The sequence below is a fragment of the Ochotona curzoniae genome, unplaced genomic scaffold, assembly GCF_017591425.1.
Source record: "Ochotona curzoniae isolate NIBS_2020 unplaced genomic scaffold, NIBS_Ocur_1.0 contig_3819, whole genome shotgun sequence".
Taxonomy (NCBI): Eukaryota; Metazoa; Chordata; class Mammalia; order Lagomorpha; family Ochotonidae; genus Ochotona; species Ochotona curzoniae.
Window position 1 is genome coordinate 14,314,725 of NW_024466004.1, and position 18,618 is coordinate 14,333,342.

Genomic DNA, 18,618 nt, shown 5'->3' on the forward strand with positions numbered 1-18,618 from the left:
AGATTTTATCATGCAAAACTAGAGTGATCTATCAAGTAAGTTGCTGCCATTACCAATAGACAGATGAGTAAACTGAGGCTAATATGGATCTATAACTCACATAAACATATATAGTAAAAGAAAGTCATAGGAGTCAAACTCAATCTTTCAGATGCCAAAATGTTAACCTTTAATCACTCTGCTACTGAACTGATTATTTGGCTTCCGCTTATAGAGGATTTGGGATTAATGTGCACAATTTTCCTATTATTTCATACTGAAATATAATAGACTCAAATTGTTTGAATATTTTTTTTAAAGATTTATTTATTTTTACTGCAAAGTCAGCTATACAGAGAGGAGGAGAGACAGAGAGGAAAATCTTCCATTCAATGATTCACTCACCAAGTGACCACAACAGCCAGTGCTGTGCCAATCCAAAGCCAGGAGCCAGGAACTACCTCCAGGTCTCCCACGCGGGTGCAGGGTCCCAAGGCTTTGGGCTGTCCTTAACTGCTTTCCCTGGCCACAAGCAGGGAGCTGGATGGGAAATGGAGCTGCCTGGACTAGAACCGGTGCCAATCTGGGAAACCAGCATTCTCAAGGCAAGGACTTTAGTCGCTAGGCCATCACACCGGGCCCTCAAATTGTTTGAATTTAGTGTCATAAATGTACCTCTGGCTCAGAGTTGGAAAACCACACTGGTAAAAGTAAAGTAGCTGCCCTAACCTGCTCTGTTTGGTTTGGGAGCGGGGATGTTACAGCAACAGTTAAATATTCTGAAGCCTCAGCAACTCATTGCAGAGTAAATTCTGCATGAACAGGTCAGGATGGTAATTACGGTAACCCTAGGCTTTGGAATAAGAGTCCTCAGTGAACAGTGAATAAAGTGAAATAAAGCGCATACCAATAGCGATGACAAGTAATATTTGCCTTTTTTTTTCCTTTTGACTAGTCACCACCCCATCCTTTTATCTCCTCCTGAACCCCAAAATAAACCATCAACATTAGAACTCATAGTATAATGCTATAATCTCTCTAAGGTTGTGCTCTTCAGAGTCAGTCAAAGCCTGACGAGGCTAGGGAGAAGTACAGAACTCTGGACTTTAGCAATAGGGAGAAAAAAAATAAATAAATAAAACAAAGGCGGTGTTGTGTGTCATCTGCTGAAGGCCATCGAAACAGTAGGTGAGGCAAACCAGCTGCTGGGGTCAGGTGAACTCTCATGATTTTGAACTCTAAGGGGAATTAGAGTCTGCAGACATCTGCTGGGTTAAATACCCATGAAGAACTAAAGGAGTTACTGAATTAGAGTACTGACTTTCTGCTACCAACTGTAGCTAATGGAACTGCAGAAGAAATATTGTTAGATCTCCTGCTTATGGACAGCACAATTTTATGGAAGCCAGGAAAGCAAGGAGCAGGTTTAATACCACTGCCCACGTGTTGGGCACTGTATACATGGTGAAGTGAAAATGAGAAAACTGAATACAACAGAACCGGGTAAATAAACTCAGGGGAAGCATATTAAGAAATCAAGTAAGACAAGAGAAAATGTTAAATCTCAGAAGGCTGGCAGAGGGTCAAAGCCGTATTCAGGAAAAATAGAATTGAAAGTTTCTAGATCGTGACTCCTCAGAATGAGAAAGATGAAGACTTAGAAAAGTTCTTGCTGAGGCTCTGGGTAAGTTTGGTGTCAGTGATGACAAAGCTGGGCCGGACACACCACGTCCGCTAAAGCTGAAAGGGCAGCGGAGATAAGAACAGTAAGACATTTAGAGTCAATTAATGATAACAAGAGGGTTAAGTGAAGAGAGGATTTTATAGAGATATGCTAGGCAAATAAAAGTAATCAGAGAGAAAGTTGTTTGGAGTATCTTACTGAAGCAAGACTGGGAGTTCAGAAGTCATGAATTCAGATTCTAATCCCAGTTCTTTGAAGATATGGAGGCTATGACTTGACTTAACTGGAATCTGAGGTCTCTCCTTCGGTGAAAGTGATAAGGAACTATCTGCTGTTGAGATTTCAAAACACTGCAAAGCTTTAGCCTTCCCCTGAGATCACCCAAGTTAGAAATCTACTGTTTATTTTATTGTAAAGTTAGATTGTGTCCACCAATGATAACAATTTCCTTATAATAGGGTTTAAATTGGGCCTTGGCTATTCAAAAAAAGTGGAGAATACCAATGAAATAGAAAACACACACACACACACACACACAACAGACTGAATTGGTTGATGAGAAAGCTCAGCGTCCAAGCTGCACTCACCTTATAACTTTATCTCAAGACAGAAAAAAAAGTCAAAGTTATATGTCCTAATCGATGGGGACATGCATTTCAAAAAGTAAAATAAACAACAATACTAACAAAAAACGTGTGTGGAGAATGATTTACTGGGGAGGTGCTCATTTTTGACTTTATGTAGATTAGAGATGGTTGCGGGGAGTGATTAGTTGCTAGAGAAAAGAGAAAGGCAGTGGGTCAATCTGTAGTCCACTTTGCTATGGGTCTACATTCCTAGCTGCAAGAACAAACATGAGCTTCCTTTTCCAAATACAAACAAGTTTCATACCAGCATATGTAGAGCTATGAAACAGAGTACTGGGGTTGAGTCTTAGAAAACTATCTCTTCCTGATTCTTTTAACAGATGTGAAAGTTGAAATGCCAAGTTGTTCCATCTCCCTCAGGTTTGCGTCAGATCAGGGAGACTCATGCCCTCACAGAGACACTCTCGGAAGTAAAAGAATACATGGAAAAAACAGAAACCAGTTTTCCTTCCAAATCATCCTGGTAACTACACACGATGTGGCTCCTTTTCTCTTCTTACACCTTTCATGTTTTGGAAAAAATGTCTATCTGTATTCCTGAGAAAATAATGTTCACTCATATCCTACCGCCCACAAAGAGGCATCACAATTCATTTCTAGCAATGCATAAAAGCTTTTTTAGAAATTATATCATAAAACATAAACCCAGTCTTAACTGAGTTCCCTGACTGGCATGATAGTTCTCTGTGGCCATTCCTACAACGACATATTCTAGTGGATATTTTTTGCTTTTTTCTGTCTTCCAAATACATGTGTATGAATCCTTTGAACTTAAACTCTATGTGTGTGTGTGTGTGTGTGTGTGTGTGTGTGTGCTTAAAATAAGAATAGGTTTGTATTGCAATATTTCATGTATAGTTTTCAGCTTGCTTTGGTTTTCAACCATGTTTTCAATATCTTGGTTGATGTAATATTAATCTAGGTAATTATTTCTATTCTTGTTTAGCATTTATTAGCATATAACATTTTATTACCTTACTATTTTCCTGAAGAACACATGGATTGTTACTATATTTTATTATAAATAGTGATATGTTGAAAATCCTGGTTTCTGTGTATTTGTGTTCATGTGCCAATGATAATCAAATTTGGACACCAGGAACTAGATCTGCCAAGTCACAGAAATGCATACTATTAATTTTAAATGTCCTCCCAATTTGATCTACAATGCAGCCATGCTAATTTACATACAATTAGTCAACCATTAAAACATAATTTAGTTTTTATTTCCAGTACTTAATTCTGGAAAGCATTTTTATTGTGCCATGTTTCTAGAGGAAAATAGTATTGCATTATTATTAGTTGATGCTACAAGAACTGGGAGTTATTCATCTGTTTATTAGCAGTTTGTACTCCTTCCTTTCTGAAGTAATAAATGCCCATATTTACAATAGAATACTTGTCTTTTCCAAAATTTCCTTTATGTTATGCAAGTTTTATGTTAATTTATGGAGATGTAATAATTATATACAACGTTTGTCTTTTGAGATTTGATAAGAAAACATTTCTAGAAAGTTTGTAAAGTTGTAAACACTTTTCTTTCAACAATATTAAAAACATGTGTAATTAACTCTTTGGTCTGTATGAAATGAGGCGAAAATGTTAATTTTTTAAAACTATTTTAATTATTTCTGAAATTATCCTTAGGATAACCAATAATTTACATTTCAATCCTAAGAGATTCAGCTGTCTGTCCTTAAATGTTATGCAAATGAAAATATACCCTGTGATTGTCTGTATCTGGCTTTCTTAGTTCCACAACATGATTTGACATGCTTAGGCTGATTGTAATTTCTACAAATTTCTAAAAATTTGATAAATTTTTAAAATAACTTTTACGTGTTATTTTGTTAAATGCAAGTAACTAACAAAACCAAGCTAAGTTTAATACTTCTCTGGGCAAGCCACACACACATACACATATATACATTCCCATACATATACAGCTACATATATGTGTGTGCATATATATTTGTTTTATGATTGATTAAAAGTTTATGTTATGTGTCCTGTGTGGTAACCTAGCAGCTAAAGCCCTTGCCTTGCATGCTCCAGGATCCTATATGAGCACCGGTTTATGTCCCAGCGGCCCCACTTCAATACAGCGTCCTGCGCGTGGCCTGAGACAGCAGTTGAGGATGGCCCAAAGCCTTGGGACCCTGCACCTGCATGGGAGACTCCGGGTAAGCTCCTGGCTCGTGGCTTCGGATCAACTCAGCTCCAGCTGTTGTGGCCACTTAGTGGGTGAGTCAGTGGATGGATCATTTTCCTCTGTGTCCCTTCTCCTCTCTGTATTTCTGACTTTCCAATAAAGTAAATTAAAAAGTAAATTAAATCTTAAAAACAAAAAACCTTGATGGGCCTGGAGTGAGAGCATAATGGTTAAAGTCCTTGCCTTGAATGCTCCAGGATCCCATATGGGCGCCAGTTCTGATCTTGGCAGCTCCGCTTCCGGTCCAGCTCCCTGCCTGTGACTTGGGAAGGCAGACCAGGATGGCCCAAGGCCTTGGGACCCTGCACCCTTGTGGGAGACCAGGAAAGAAGTTCCTGGATCCTGGCTCCTGGCATCGGCATAGCACCGGCCATTGTGGCCACTTGGGGAGTGAATCATTGGATGGAGGATCTTCTCTCTGTCTCTCCTCCTCTCTGTACATCTGCCTTTCCAATAAAATAAATAAATCTTAAAAAATAAAACCCTTGATGTTATAAGCAATGGCAATACAATGACAATTCTTGCCTTTGTTGTTGAACTTAACAAGTACCCTGTGAATGTATTATTATTAAGTGTGATGCAGTATTAAGTATATAATTATTGATACTCCATTGTAGGTTAGAGAAGTCTATTTTATCATTTTTCCTGTTTCATTTTTTCTTTATTAATTTTTATTTATTTTAACTTATCTGAATTTTAGAGAAACAAAGATAGCAAAAGATGTAGACATTATCTGTTGATTCACTCCGTAAATCCCTGAAGCAAATGCAATTGGCCCAGGCTGAGTTCAGGAGCCAGGAACTCAGGGAGGGATCCAAGTGCCTTGAGCCATCACCTTTACACTCTAGGGTTTGCTGTAATTGGGTTTGCTGTGATTGGGTTTGCTGTAATTGGGTTTGCTGGTTTTGGAAGAGGAGCAACGACCAGAATAGCGCATTCTGATATGAGAAATGGGCATTTCTCTCTCTCTCTCTCTTTTTAAGATTTAGAAACAAACCTGTGAATAAATGGGCAAAGGAAATGAACAGTCAATTTTTTTCAAAAGAACAAATTTAAATGGCTAATAGACATATGAAAAGATGCTCAGACTTCCTAGCCAGATGCCCATCCAAAGAGAGATGGATAAAGAAACTACATCTACTGCATGGAATATTACTCAGCCATTAAAAAGAATGAAATTCTACCATTTACAACCAAATGGTCCCATATAGAGACCATTGTGCTGAGAGAAATAAGTCCATCCCAAAACCCAAAAGGACAAATACCATATGTTCTTTCTGATATAAGGCAACCTTAATGCAAATCATAAGATCAATAACTCTTTCAAGACATTTTTGCTGCAACTCATAGATTTTAATATTTTTTTTCATTTCTTCAAACATGTTTTTTCTCTATTATTAAATTCTTCACTGACAAGACCTGGTGTAGTGGCCTAAAGGCTAAAGTCCTCGCCATGAATGTACCAGGATTCCATATGGATGCCAGTTCTAATCCCAGCAGCCCTGCTTCTCATCCTGCTCCTTGCTTGTGGCTGGATAAGCAGTGAAGGACAGTGCAAAGCATTGGGACTTTGCACCCTTGTCAGAGACTAGGAAGAAGATCCTGGCTCCTGGCTTTGGATTGGCACAGCACTGGCCGTTACGGTCACTTGGGGAGAGAAACATCGGATGGAAGATCTTCCTCTCTGTCTCCTCCTCTCTCTATATATCTGACTTTGCAATAAAAATAAACAGATCTTTAAAAAAAATTCAGTTTGTAATTTATGGATCATTTGGAATTCTGAGTTGTTTTATATTTCTGTGGTTTTCATTAGCAAATGTTAAGAACTAGGCTCTAGATTACGTGAATTTGTTAATGTTGTTTTTATTGTATGGTCAATGAGTGTGGCTTCCTTTTTATTTTCAAACATAATATAACTTCCTTTATGATTTCCTGTTTAAGTTTGTAGTCTCTTTTTGACTGAGTATCTTGTAATACAGTAGCATGATATATATTCTATTTATATTTTAAAAACAAGCAAATTGCTTCTCTATGATTCTAAGACCGAGAAAAAAATTAAATATCTGCTTATGATCCAGGGTAGAATGAGGAGATAAAAACAAAAATCATTTTTACCTCCAACTATGAAAAGAAGTAAGTGTTGGCAAAGATGAAGTTGGAAATTAGAGAACCTATACACTGCCTGTTCAAAGAGGGCAGACAGTTAGGAAACAAACACTTCCTTAAATTCTTAACTACATCAAGCATTTTCCCTGAGATATATAGCAGTGTCCTTTGCTATATATTACCTATGCATAGTATTCCAGATGTGTGTGTGTGTATAATACTATATCACAAGGCTCTCTATGTGCTTGCTGCTGAAACGTTTATAGCAGCATCATTCATAGTATCTAACAAAGGGAACAACCTAGAAATATAACAGCCAGACATAGAAAGGAGGAATGATTGACACATACTCCAGTTATGGATGAACTTGAAAATTTAATGATGCATGAAAGAAGCCAGAGAGAAAGTTTGCAAATTGCATTTTTGTATTTACATGAAATTTCCAGAATAGACAGTTTCTTGGAGACAGAAAGCAGATTGTCAGCGATCCAGGTGATGGAGTGTGGGGCGTGGCTGATACCTGTTACAGGGCTTCTTCCCGGAGTACTGGAAACGATCTGCTACTGTGTAGCGGAATAGTTACTCAACTTTGTGAATGTAACAAAGTCCATCAATTAAATATTTTTGTTGTGAATTCTATGATATGTGACATTTGCTGCAAAATTGAGAAAAAGGGCTTATATGTGAATTAGTAAACCTTCATTTCACCTCCAGTGGTGAAGTATCTGCTTTCCTAGAAAACGTTTTTCCATTTCTTTTTTTCCATTCATCCCAGTTCTATGAATTTGGTGTATTCTGATACAACATTCCTATTAGTTTTTACATATATATGAAGTTGAAGAATTAGAATATTTATTGTCTGGTATTTAACTAGAATTCACTCAATTTAAAAACACAGCCATAATACCTTATTCCAATTCACAAAAAATTAAAAAGTGAAAGCCAGTGAATTCCACAGTAAGAACTCAGGTTATGTGTAGAAATATAACTTTTTACTGTGACCTAGTAACAGAAAACAACATTCTAGCTGATCATAAAAGGAAGAAATTCCTGGACAGAAGGCCTCAAAATGCTGACATTGGAAATAAATATAAATTATTGATTCATTTCTCTAAGTCCATTTTGTAGTTCCTATAAGTCACTAAAGAAAATTAAATAATACAGAATATCTGAATATACAAAAAATTTACTAATTTTTAGAGTTTTACTAATTTATCTTACTATTTATTTGAAAATCATGGATAAATACAGAAAGAGAAGGAAAGAGAGATGGACAGATATTACCTTCCATGTATTGATTCAGTCTGTAAATGCCCTCAATCCTCAATAACTAAGATTGGGTAGCGCAACGAGGGATGTTCAGAATTCTCTCTAGGTTTCCAATATTCTTGTCAGGGACCTGAGTAACTGAACCATCCTGTGCCGGGACTAGAACCAGGGCCCATATGGGTTCCCTGCGCGTTCAAGGTGAGGACTTTAACCACTACCCTATCGTGCCGGGCCCCCCATAGGACACTTTTAAATATACTGAAACAAATCACATAAACTCTTAGTTTAAAAATCACTCGCATCCGTTTAACATTATCTATATTATATCTACAGTATGTAGATATACTACATAATATCAAAGTAATTACTATCTGTGTACTTTCTTTTGTAAGACATCCTTGTATTATCACAATAGTTTGTTTTCTCTGCTTCTTTTAGATCCAAACACATGAGGTAAAATGATGTATGCATTTGTATTTATTATTCAAGATTTCTTCAGACCTTCCTGGCATGATGAAATAACACCTGAAGTTTTCTTAAAACAAGAAAACAGGTAAGCTTAAACGTCTCTCCAAATAAAACCGACCCACATGCTATCTGTATTGTCCAAAACATGTGCACTTAATTTAAGCAACATGAACAAAAGGCTCTATGAACTTCGTAAATATAAGTGTGCTTTGTTTTTAGAAAGGAGTAAATTTTTTTCCTTAGGAATTTTAATTTCTCATGTGTAATCAAATTAGGTTCTGAAAATTCTTGTGATTTTTTTTGTATCATTGACACTTCAGATGAGTTGGAATTAACTGCTATTGGTCTGCAATTTGTACAAATAATGTAATGATCCATGCCTGGGTTTTCTTATTTCTATGATGATAGTAACAAATTACCTTAAAAGTTAAATCACTTAGGGCATGTGAAACACTTAGAACAGGCACCAAAATATGTGCTCCTTACTCTCTGATCATCATTCTGTATCACACAAAAGGTAACTGCTTTGAAACTGGACCATGGAGTCCTCGATAAGTGTTCAAACACATCCTCTCTGTAGAGAAAACAGCCAACCAGGGTGTGAACCTGAAAACTAAAAAGTCCTCACAAAATAATGAGGAACAAATTCATTAATTAAATATTGCCTACTTTGCTACTAATGAAATCTCTAAAGTATTCATTTCATATGCATTTATATACACATATAAATTTGTATGCATTCATATATATATGAGTATAAACTTTATTCTGAAGTAATATTTTTCCTAGAACAGGGACAAATCATCAAGTTGAAAATGGACATCCTTTCCATGTAAAAAGGTAAATAGATTCAGGTAATTGCTAAATGATATTCCATCTTCCCCTGTTATCCTGATCTAGTCCATCTTGAGAAACATATCCTCAGACTTGAGATCACGTGAATGCATCACGATTCATTACAATTACTTAGTTTATAGTCAATTTGTCCTACTACCATTTTACTGAAAATACTTTCATTCAAGGCAGAGGGGATGTTAATTCCACCTTGAAAGCATCTATGATGGAACTGTCTGCTTGGCCTTGCTTCATCATCTCGTGTAGCCAACATGCCTTTCCCATTTTGTGGCATGTATTAACTTACCTTTCCATTCTCTCCCTGCTTCTCTTCTCTTTGTATTTCCTGGAGATATTCTTTTCCTGGATATTATTTCCTTTTGCCACTCATACATATTTCACATAAACAGTGAAAGCATCACTTATCTGTCACTTTGGCTAGTTTACAGAATAAGAAACAGACCAAGTTAGGAAGAAATTATAGGCAAAGCCGATTTGGATAGGTGTTGGTTCATTCATGGCAGTGCATTCCACACTTGGGCCACCTATAAGGTGATTCCTTGTTACACATAGGTCCCCAGAAATTGCTGTATTGGAGTCTTGCATCTACATAATTTACTTCCATAGTGTACCTTCTTGCTTTGTGATGCTGAGGGGTGCATTTCCTCATTGCTGGAAAGATTCCTACTACATAGAAGATTTTTTTTTTTTTGCCAGAATCCCCAACATATTTTTTCTCAGAGAAAATTTCTTCTCCACATATTTCTTTTTCCTCAAAAGATTGTAGATTTTGAAAACTAAAGTCAGGAAGTTGTTCCCTATAGTTTTTTAAAGGAATCCGTTTCTATTGGAACGCCAGATATACAAAGGAGGAGGGACACAGACAAAAATCTTTCTGCTGATTTACTCCCTAAGTGACTGCAATGGCAGGACCTGAGCTGATCCCAGACCAGAAGCCAGGAGCTTCTTCTGGGCCTTCCACGTGGGTGCAGGCTCTTAAGGCTCCAGGCTGTCCACTACTGTTCTCTCAGGCCACCAGCAGGGAGCTGGATGGGAAGCAGGGCCTCCGGGACACAAGCCACGGCCCACATGCAGTCCTAGCATGTTCATGATGAGAATCTCAGCTGCTAGGCAACCACACCAAGCCCTCTACCATAATTTTTAATAAGGTATTGATAAACCATACTATGCTCTTCCTGTTTAAAGAAACTGCAAAAAATAGTTGGAAGAACGTCCGATGACAGAGGAAAAGATGTCCTATGACCAAAACCAAGCAAGGGGATGCTTGTTGTGGTTTCTTAGGTTAAGCCACTAATTGAGACACTTGCACCTAGATTGTTCCTGGGATTGATCCAGTCCCAATTTCACTTTTAATGCAAGTTCATGCTGATGTGTCTGGAAGGCCACTGATGAACACTCAAGTGCTTGGATTCATCTTTCAAACAAGCAAAACTTAAAAATATTTATCCCAAAGACCAGAGAATATCTTTGAGGAAGGGATGTGAAGAGAGCTGAGTTGGTGTTAATTCCCATGAGGAACTGCATCCACAGCATTGGAGCAAGAAAATATGTAGGCTATAATAAGAATAAGAATTAGGGAAAAAGGAGAAGAAAAGGAGAAGATAAAGAAGGAAGCAGCATAGAGATTTGAAGATGCAGAAAAAATTAATTCTAGTTAACCCCAGGATAGAATTTGCAAAGTTGGCAAACATCATACTTTCTGCACGGCAACATGGTATATGAGAAGTGAAAGCCATGTGGTTTCATAAGCGGATGGTCCAAAGACAGGTTCTCCATATTCCATGTGGGATGTCATGCTTTGGAGCAGCAGAATGTTTCTAAGCAACATCCACAAGCTGATACCATCATTCCAAGATGAAAATTTCCCAAATACCCTAGAGTAGGCCCTGAAGAGGCTCTAGGCTCTGGACAGGGGAAGGAGAAATAGAATGACCAAAGCTGACCAATTGTCTCAGTGGAGGTATGGTGATATCAGGATGTGTCCATGATGGGGATAGAGGGTCCACCAGAGACCAGATGCTCCTTTGAACTCTTTCTAAACATTTATATGACTACAGGACAAACAGAGGTTGGACGTAGATATCAAATACAGAAATAAGCTTACTGAAAAGCAATCTGTTCGTTGTTAGGGTACTTTGGTCACCTGTGAAGAGAGGACAGGATCACCAAACATACTGTGGGAACTCGGGAAACCGAAACAAAAAGAGACTGCAAAGTATATGGTTCCTCAAAAAATTATCCTTACATTTTGTATTTTTGGCAGAGATTTGCTTTCAAGAATGTATTTTCTTAAAAAAAAATGCATGCATTGAATGCTGACCTCAATTTTTTTTTATCATAGCTACTCATTTTTTTAAAAAAAAATGCCTCTTGATCTTGCTAACTGGTTTTTCCAACCATGACATATTTAAGAAATATTGCTCTCAGTTGGCAAATGATTTAATTCCATGGGATAAGAAAAAAGGATGGACGTGTATACTTTTAAAACATTTTAAGTTGTCAAAACAAAAAGGACTTAATCCCTTTTTAATCAAAACTGAGATCCTCAAACACTCAGTTGTTGGACCATGAAAAGTAATTATCATATGGTTTTATTAAATTTTTAATTGACATTTTTAGTTGCAGATCACCTCTAGATAACAGACGATCTTAATCTGAAGAAAAACTATGAGTCAGTATTTAAAGACTAAGAGCAAAAATGAATGTTAAACTCAAATTTGCAACATTATTTTACCTTCAGTATTCAGCATATATAATAGTTAATGAAACAATAAGCAATATTTTTGAGGTTGGAAAGGCAGAAGAAAGAAAATCAAATTTGAATTATTATGATATGCTAGTCATTGAATCTATTAAATCCTCTTGCCCTTAAGACTTCTTGCTGTTGTGGAAGGCATTTCACAAGGTTGTAATTATGTTTTGTATTTTTTCCTCTTTGCATTTTGGCTGTAGCTTTATTAAATTATTCATTATAATATACCAACTTTAAACCCAAATAGTGTATAAATTTAAGATCATGTAACTTCAACACAGTATTAGAGCCTTAGGTACTAAACCAAAGTGTGTATCCCACTGAATATTTCACTTCTATTCTCCATAGCTTCACCTGCTACTACTGCCATAAATTAAACCTGTGGTAGCCTCACCAATGTAACTTTATATCTTCTGCAGGCCTAACAGCTGGATATACAATAACTAGGCATGAAATGTTGGAAGAAACTTATATTTAACCTTTCTTTAAATAATAATAAGGGATGCAGGCAGTAAATATATATTTGGATACTTCAGTGAGGAAACACACATGAATAAATAAAGCCCACATTTGGCATTGAAAAATAACAATTACATTTTATCATATACGGGCAATATTTTGTAAAAATTAGAAGTTACAAGGAAGTGTCCTGCCTTTCAGAACTTGTAGTTATGATCAATGAGGAAAAGAGCAGATAAACATGAAAAAGTTGCTTTGGTAATGCTTCTTGGTGGGTGCACCCATATGGATGCCTGAGTGAATTTTCTGGAAGAAAAAAAGGAGTTTTTGCTCAAAATTTTCATTGAGATAGAACCATATTAACTTTACCTGTAACCTTAAAATCTCATTGTGTTTCTAGCTAAAACTGGTTCCAACAGCAGCTGCCTTGGACCCGCAACATAATAAACTTGTTTTAATGCAAATAGCATCCAAATTTTCCTTTTTTGTACTCATTAGGTATCAGCCAGCATAGTGCCTAAATATAATAGGAGCTCAGTAAATGTTTGCTGAACAAAATAAAGGGATAGAAGTATAAGTGTCTGCAAATGTAGGGCTTTTTGAAAATGATCTATTTGTTTTATTTGATAATCAGTATGAGAGAGAGAAAGAGAGGGGAAGACACATAGAGATATTTTCCATCTACTAGTTCACTCCCCTATTGGCTGCAATGGCCAGTCAGGAGCCAGGAGCCAGGTGTTTCCTCCAGGTCTCGCATATGGGTACAGGGGTGCAAGGATTTGACTTCCTCTACTACTTTCCCAGACTATAAGCTGGAAGCTGAAATGGAAGAGGAGCAGCTGGAAAACTGGTGCCCACTGCAGGCTGGGGATTAGCCTCATAAGCACCATATCCAGGTCTTATACCTCCTTTTTTAAAGCAAAGTTTCTGTAGGTAGTAAATCAGTCTTGCTTTTGTACTTGAATACAAATTTGACTGGGTTAAGATTCCAGTATGTCAATACTGTTTGAGAATATTTGAAACTTTTACTAATGCTATATTTTTTCTAGCACCTAATGCTTTCAATGAAAAGTTTCATACAAATCAAATTATTTTGGCCATGTGTGCAATATTTTTCTGTTGGAAAGACTGTGTAATTTTACTTGTCTTATTTCTTAAATTTTAAAGAGGTGCACAGGATAGTTTCTCATTCCCTGGAGGATCTCATCTGTTAGTCTGAAAAGATTTCTTCTACTCTCTATTAGCTTACCTCCTTTATTCTGTCTGTTCTTTCGGCTCTTTTCTTAAAGTTGATTAAGAAGATAATGGTCTTTAGAAAATACCCTCAGAAAATCAATATGGCAGAATAGGTAAGGACACATATAAACAGACTGAGAATCAAGAGTCAGGATGAGGCAGAGGGAGCTCATTCCAGGAAGTAGGAGAGGACAGGCTGATGGTAGAGGGCACCAGGGGACTGATGGACAAAGGTAACAGCAGAGGCGATGGGATGGTGTTGAAGTGACAAGATACCCCAGTGGAAGTCAGCGAGCAGCAAGCTGAGCTCCGCCAGCAGCCAGGTGGGAAGGGGATGTACAGTAACTGTGTAATGCAGACTGTCATATCCAGATGTGAGGATACAATGTAGTATGCATCTCTACTTCTGGATCAAAGATAGAATCCCAATGAAGATGTTAAATATATCTTGACAATAGAATGTTAGACTCTGCCATTGTCCATGTTCACAGTGACGGACTTACGAATGTCTATGAAGAATCGCCCTATTGTAGTAATATAGGAGAAATCAGTGTGTAAGGGTAGGAGATTTGGGGAGGGGGATAATGGAAATCCCAGAGCTTATGGGATTATAAGGATTATAAGAGCTTATGGGATTAAAAAATTTATAATTTATAATCGATTATAAAAAATTATAAATTTTTTTCTCCATTAAAAATTATAAATAATATTTTTAAATGGAGAAAAAAACAAATAAAAACCTCATACTTGGATATGAAGGAATAAATCCAGTCTCAAAAATGTCACATGTAACAACCATAGTTGCTGACTAAAACTGAATAAGATATCACAAATTAGAAGTCCAGGCCAATCCTTTAATTATCAATTATGTCATCAGAGTTCTGGTTGGGGTCAGGGGATACTGCAATCAAGGCAAAGCCCAAGAAAGTGTCCTGGCAAATTAATGATTTATGTCTTTGAGAAAACAACTGTTTTAAAGGCTAGGATCTATGTCAAAGTAATAAAAATGCTGATACATATTAGAAAAAAAGAAAATAGTCTCAATATGGTTTTATTCATTTACGTATGAATTTATTTATAAGTTTTTTTTTTTTTAATCTGTAAGTCAGAGAGAGAAAAAAGCAGGGAGAGAGACAGAGAGAGATAGGAGATAGAATATGCTTCTATCCTGGCTCAGTCTCCAAATAGCCAGAGTAGCTCAGACTGGGCCAGGCTGAAGCCAGGAGCCAGAAGCTTCATCCAGGTTTCCCATATAGGTGCAGCGCCTCAGGTACTCAGACCACCTTGTGCTGATTTCCCAGGCCATTTTGGAGGAACAGCAGGATGTATACCTGGGATAAGTGCTCCAATGGTTTATTTTGTGGGTTAAGTGTTTTCTTCTCTTTCTACACATCACTTATTCCCTGTGGTACCTCTATTTTTCACTGTTTCTAATGCAAATATTCTTTTCTTTTTTCTTTTGAATTTTATAGTACAATTCTACAAGGTGAGGGATCCCCCCACCACCACCACCAATTCCAACTCCCGACTGATTTTCCCCATATAATTACAATAGTATAGTCTTTCATAAGCAGTCATAAGTCAATCAGTCTGTTATTTAAGTGTGCCCCAGCATCACTGGTACAGACAATAACCGTCCAGCATTCCATTGTCTAAATATGTTCAACAGTTTCACTGGGATTCCATCTTTGATTTGGAAGTAGGGATACAATACTTTTTTTTTTTAATTTGGTGGTAAATACTTGTCTGCAGCTTGCTTATGACAAACTATGGGGGATAGAAGAAAGGCTAGTGACTGTATTTTCACAAATAAGAGTCATGAGGGTTGCCAAAGGATTTTCTGCCCCATGTCGCTGTTGCCTCAAACCTGCAATCCAGAACCATTTCTACTTCAGGAGACATGCCATTGTGGATGCTTTCATTGTTTTTCCTCTATAAACTTCAATTTCATTTCTTTGCATTCTTTCATAAAGTATTTAACATTTCTCATCCACTATGATACACCTTCTTATCTTCCTCCTTGGAATAAACAAATCAGTCCTTCTAGCTCTCTGTGTTCTCTATTTCTGTCCTCATATCCATAACATCTACACCCCAATCCTCCCCATAAATAACTCCCTCATTACCATTTACCACCCTACTTAGACATATTTTAGAGTTTTAAGTGGTCAAGGCAGAGGATATCTTGTTCATTTTTGTAATTTTATTTGATCTTCAGAAATAGTCACCAATGGCTATTTACTCTATGCTTGTTGTGATGATGGCAGACAAAATATTACACATCAGGTTAGTGAAGTCAGTTTTACAAAAACGGAGTCTAATTGCATTATTTCTGATGGTTGAAAGAGTATGGGTATGGAGTTCTGAATCCTGTTACTTGCTCTGCCTTTCCTAAATACTGGAAGTCTACAAACAAGTTTGTAGAAAGTATAAAATCAAAGTCAATTAAAAATGAATTTCCTGAAACTGGCCTGAAGTGTGTACATTCAGGTCATCAATTTAAAAAACCCATATTCTTCAGCTACCAGATGTTCAAGCAGAAGTTCACATTATGCTACGACAATTTAAAAGTAAAGTTCTTATATTTGCCCAGATGGGAGATTCTCTTGTACTTGTGTACAGGATCATTATCGAGCTTCTTTTTCTTAAATAAACTAATAATGAGCTGAAAAATAGACAAGAACTCATTTGAAATTCACATAACTTGTCTTTAAAGTATTATGTCTTAACAGGTAAAAGGTAAGCTTTACTTGTCCCGTCCTTATTATTCTTTATAATATTATAACCTCAGTGTGATTGCTAACAATTCTTTTTAAACATAGGTGAATAATATCATATAAAAAAATCACTGACTTATTTTTTTAATTTAACTTGTTTATTTGAAAGATAGAGTTACAGAAAGAGGGGAAGAGTTGGAGGAGTAGAGAGAGAATATTTTTCCACAGATCTACTGGTTCACTCCTCAAATGGCTCCAATGGCCAGGGTGGGCCCTGGTTTCATCCAAGAGCCAGGAGATTCATGCTGCTCTCCCAGCTGGCTGCAATGGCCAAGAACCTGAGCCATATATTGCCATTTTCTCTGGTATGTTAGCCAGAAGCTAGACCAGAAGTGGAGCAGATGGGACTCAACCAGGACCCAAAAGGGATGCCAGCATTGCAGGCACAATGCCAGTCCCCATCACCATGCTTTTTCATGCAATGAATCATTTAGAGATCCCTGGAAGGTAAGAATCCCAACTCAGATTCTCTGTGTAATATCTACTGATGAATTCATCACTCGTCCCAAATATTAGGTGCTTTATAAAAACGAATGGTTCGTGAATGTCTATAATGCAGATTTGTTGCAATATTTAAGGAAACTGGAGATTGAAAGCTAGAAGAGAATTTTTAAAATATGCTTGAGTATGGGTAAATGACAGGTAATCTGGAAGCATATCTGTCAATGTTGACTTAGCAGGAATAGAACATTTTCATTTTTCTCACATTTGCTTTGGTAGTAGATTAGAAAACCTTACATTGGAACAAAAAGGGATATTTTGAACACAAGATGCTATTCTTAGTTCTATCATATTCTAAGAGCAATGTTTTGTGATGGGAAGATTTCTCCCTTTTTTAAAGACCTAAAGAGAATAGAAATTTAAGTAATTTTCCTTTCTATAACTACTTCATATTTTTATCTATATCTATTATATATAGCCACATCTAGATCCATCATATTCATGACTGTATTTAAGCTTGCATTCATTTTCCTGTTTTCACCAATGGAGCTTAAGTCAGTCTCTCTCTTTCATTCTCTCTCTCTCGTTCGCTCTTTTCTCTTTCAATAATAGCTACTTGAGTGTATAAAGCCATGAATGTCAAGCTGCCACAAGATTAAGCCATGCAAATAAAAATAGAAGTGGGCAATGGAAATTTCATCATATGAATAGATTCTTAGAAGTTGTTTTTCCCTATGATTAGCAGAACAGACTTCACAACTTCCCAAGGCATCTTGGTAGGCCTGTCGAGTAAATATTCCTTGACATTCTAATATTTTTCATTGATGCAATGCTTTTAATGGCTAAAGCAGGAGAATGAAGCTGATATATATACATATACATAAATATATATATGAATGTGATATATATATGCATCTGTGTGTGTAAATATATATCCTGACAGGTGCCAGTTTTATTATTAAATCCTAGCTTCAGAGACTGAATTTCTAATCTGGCCTCTTATTGGCAGTGTGTGAGGGGTCAGGGGATGTGAACGTGTGACTGGAGCGGAATGGGTTTCACTTCACTGAGCCACTCCAAAGTCTTCATTAAACATGGACATAACATTTGCACTTGTTTTGTTTGTTCTAGACAGTTTGGATAATTACCCTCTGAAATGGTGTGCACCCATGTAGATTTGCGTGTTTACTAAGGGGAGGGGGCGTGGAGGCACGGGAGAAGGAAGACGAAGGTTCATTGCACTATTTATTTTAATCCCTCGGTGATGATTGCATTTCTCAACCCCCATACAAAACCTCATCATTTGCTTCTTAAAACTGCTAGTTCAGGTCATTTAATCGAAATTTTATTTGATTTTAAGGATGGCTTTTTGCAGTTCTCATTCACTCTTCTCCTCCCCCTCCCAACAGATTAGAGGATCCCCATTTCCTAGGAAAGAAAATCTAGCCTCTGCCAGAAAAGAATGAAGGGAAGGACTCAACCTTTAAAGGAAAAGGAAACTACCAGGCTAGGGACCCTCTCACCCCAAACAAAAGAAGCCAAATGAGAAGGGAGTTATGGAGTGGGGATCATTATCATTACCTTGTCATTTTCTCAAAAGTAAACGGAGTGCTCTGCAATTGTGAGAAGGCCATTGTCTGCCTGCACACAGGATGGAAGAGCAAGCATGACCGGATACTGGGCATCAGCATTTCTTCATCGACTTCTCTCAAATGTAGCCTGCTGCCATCTTA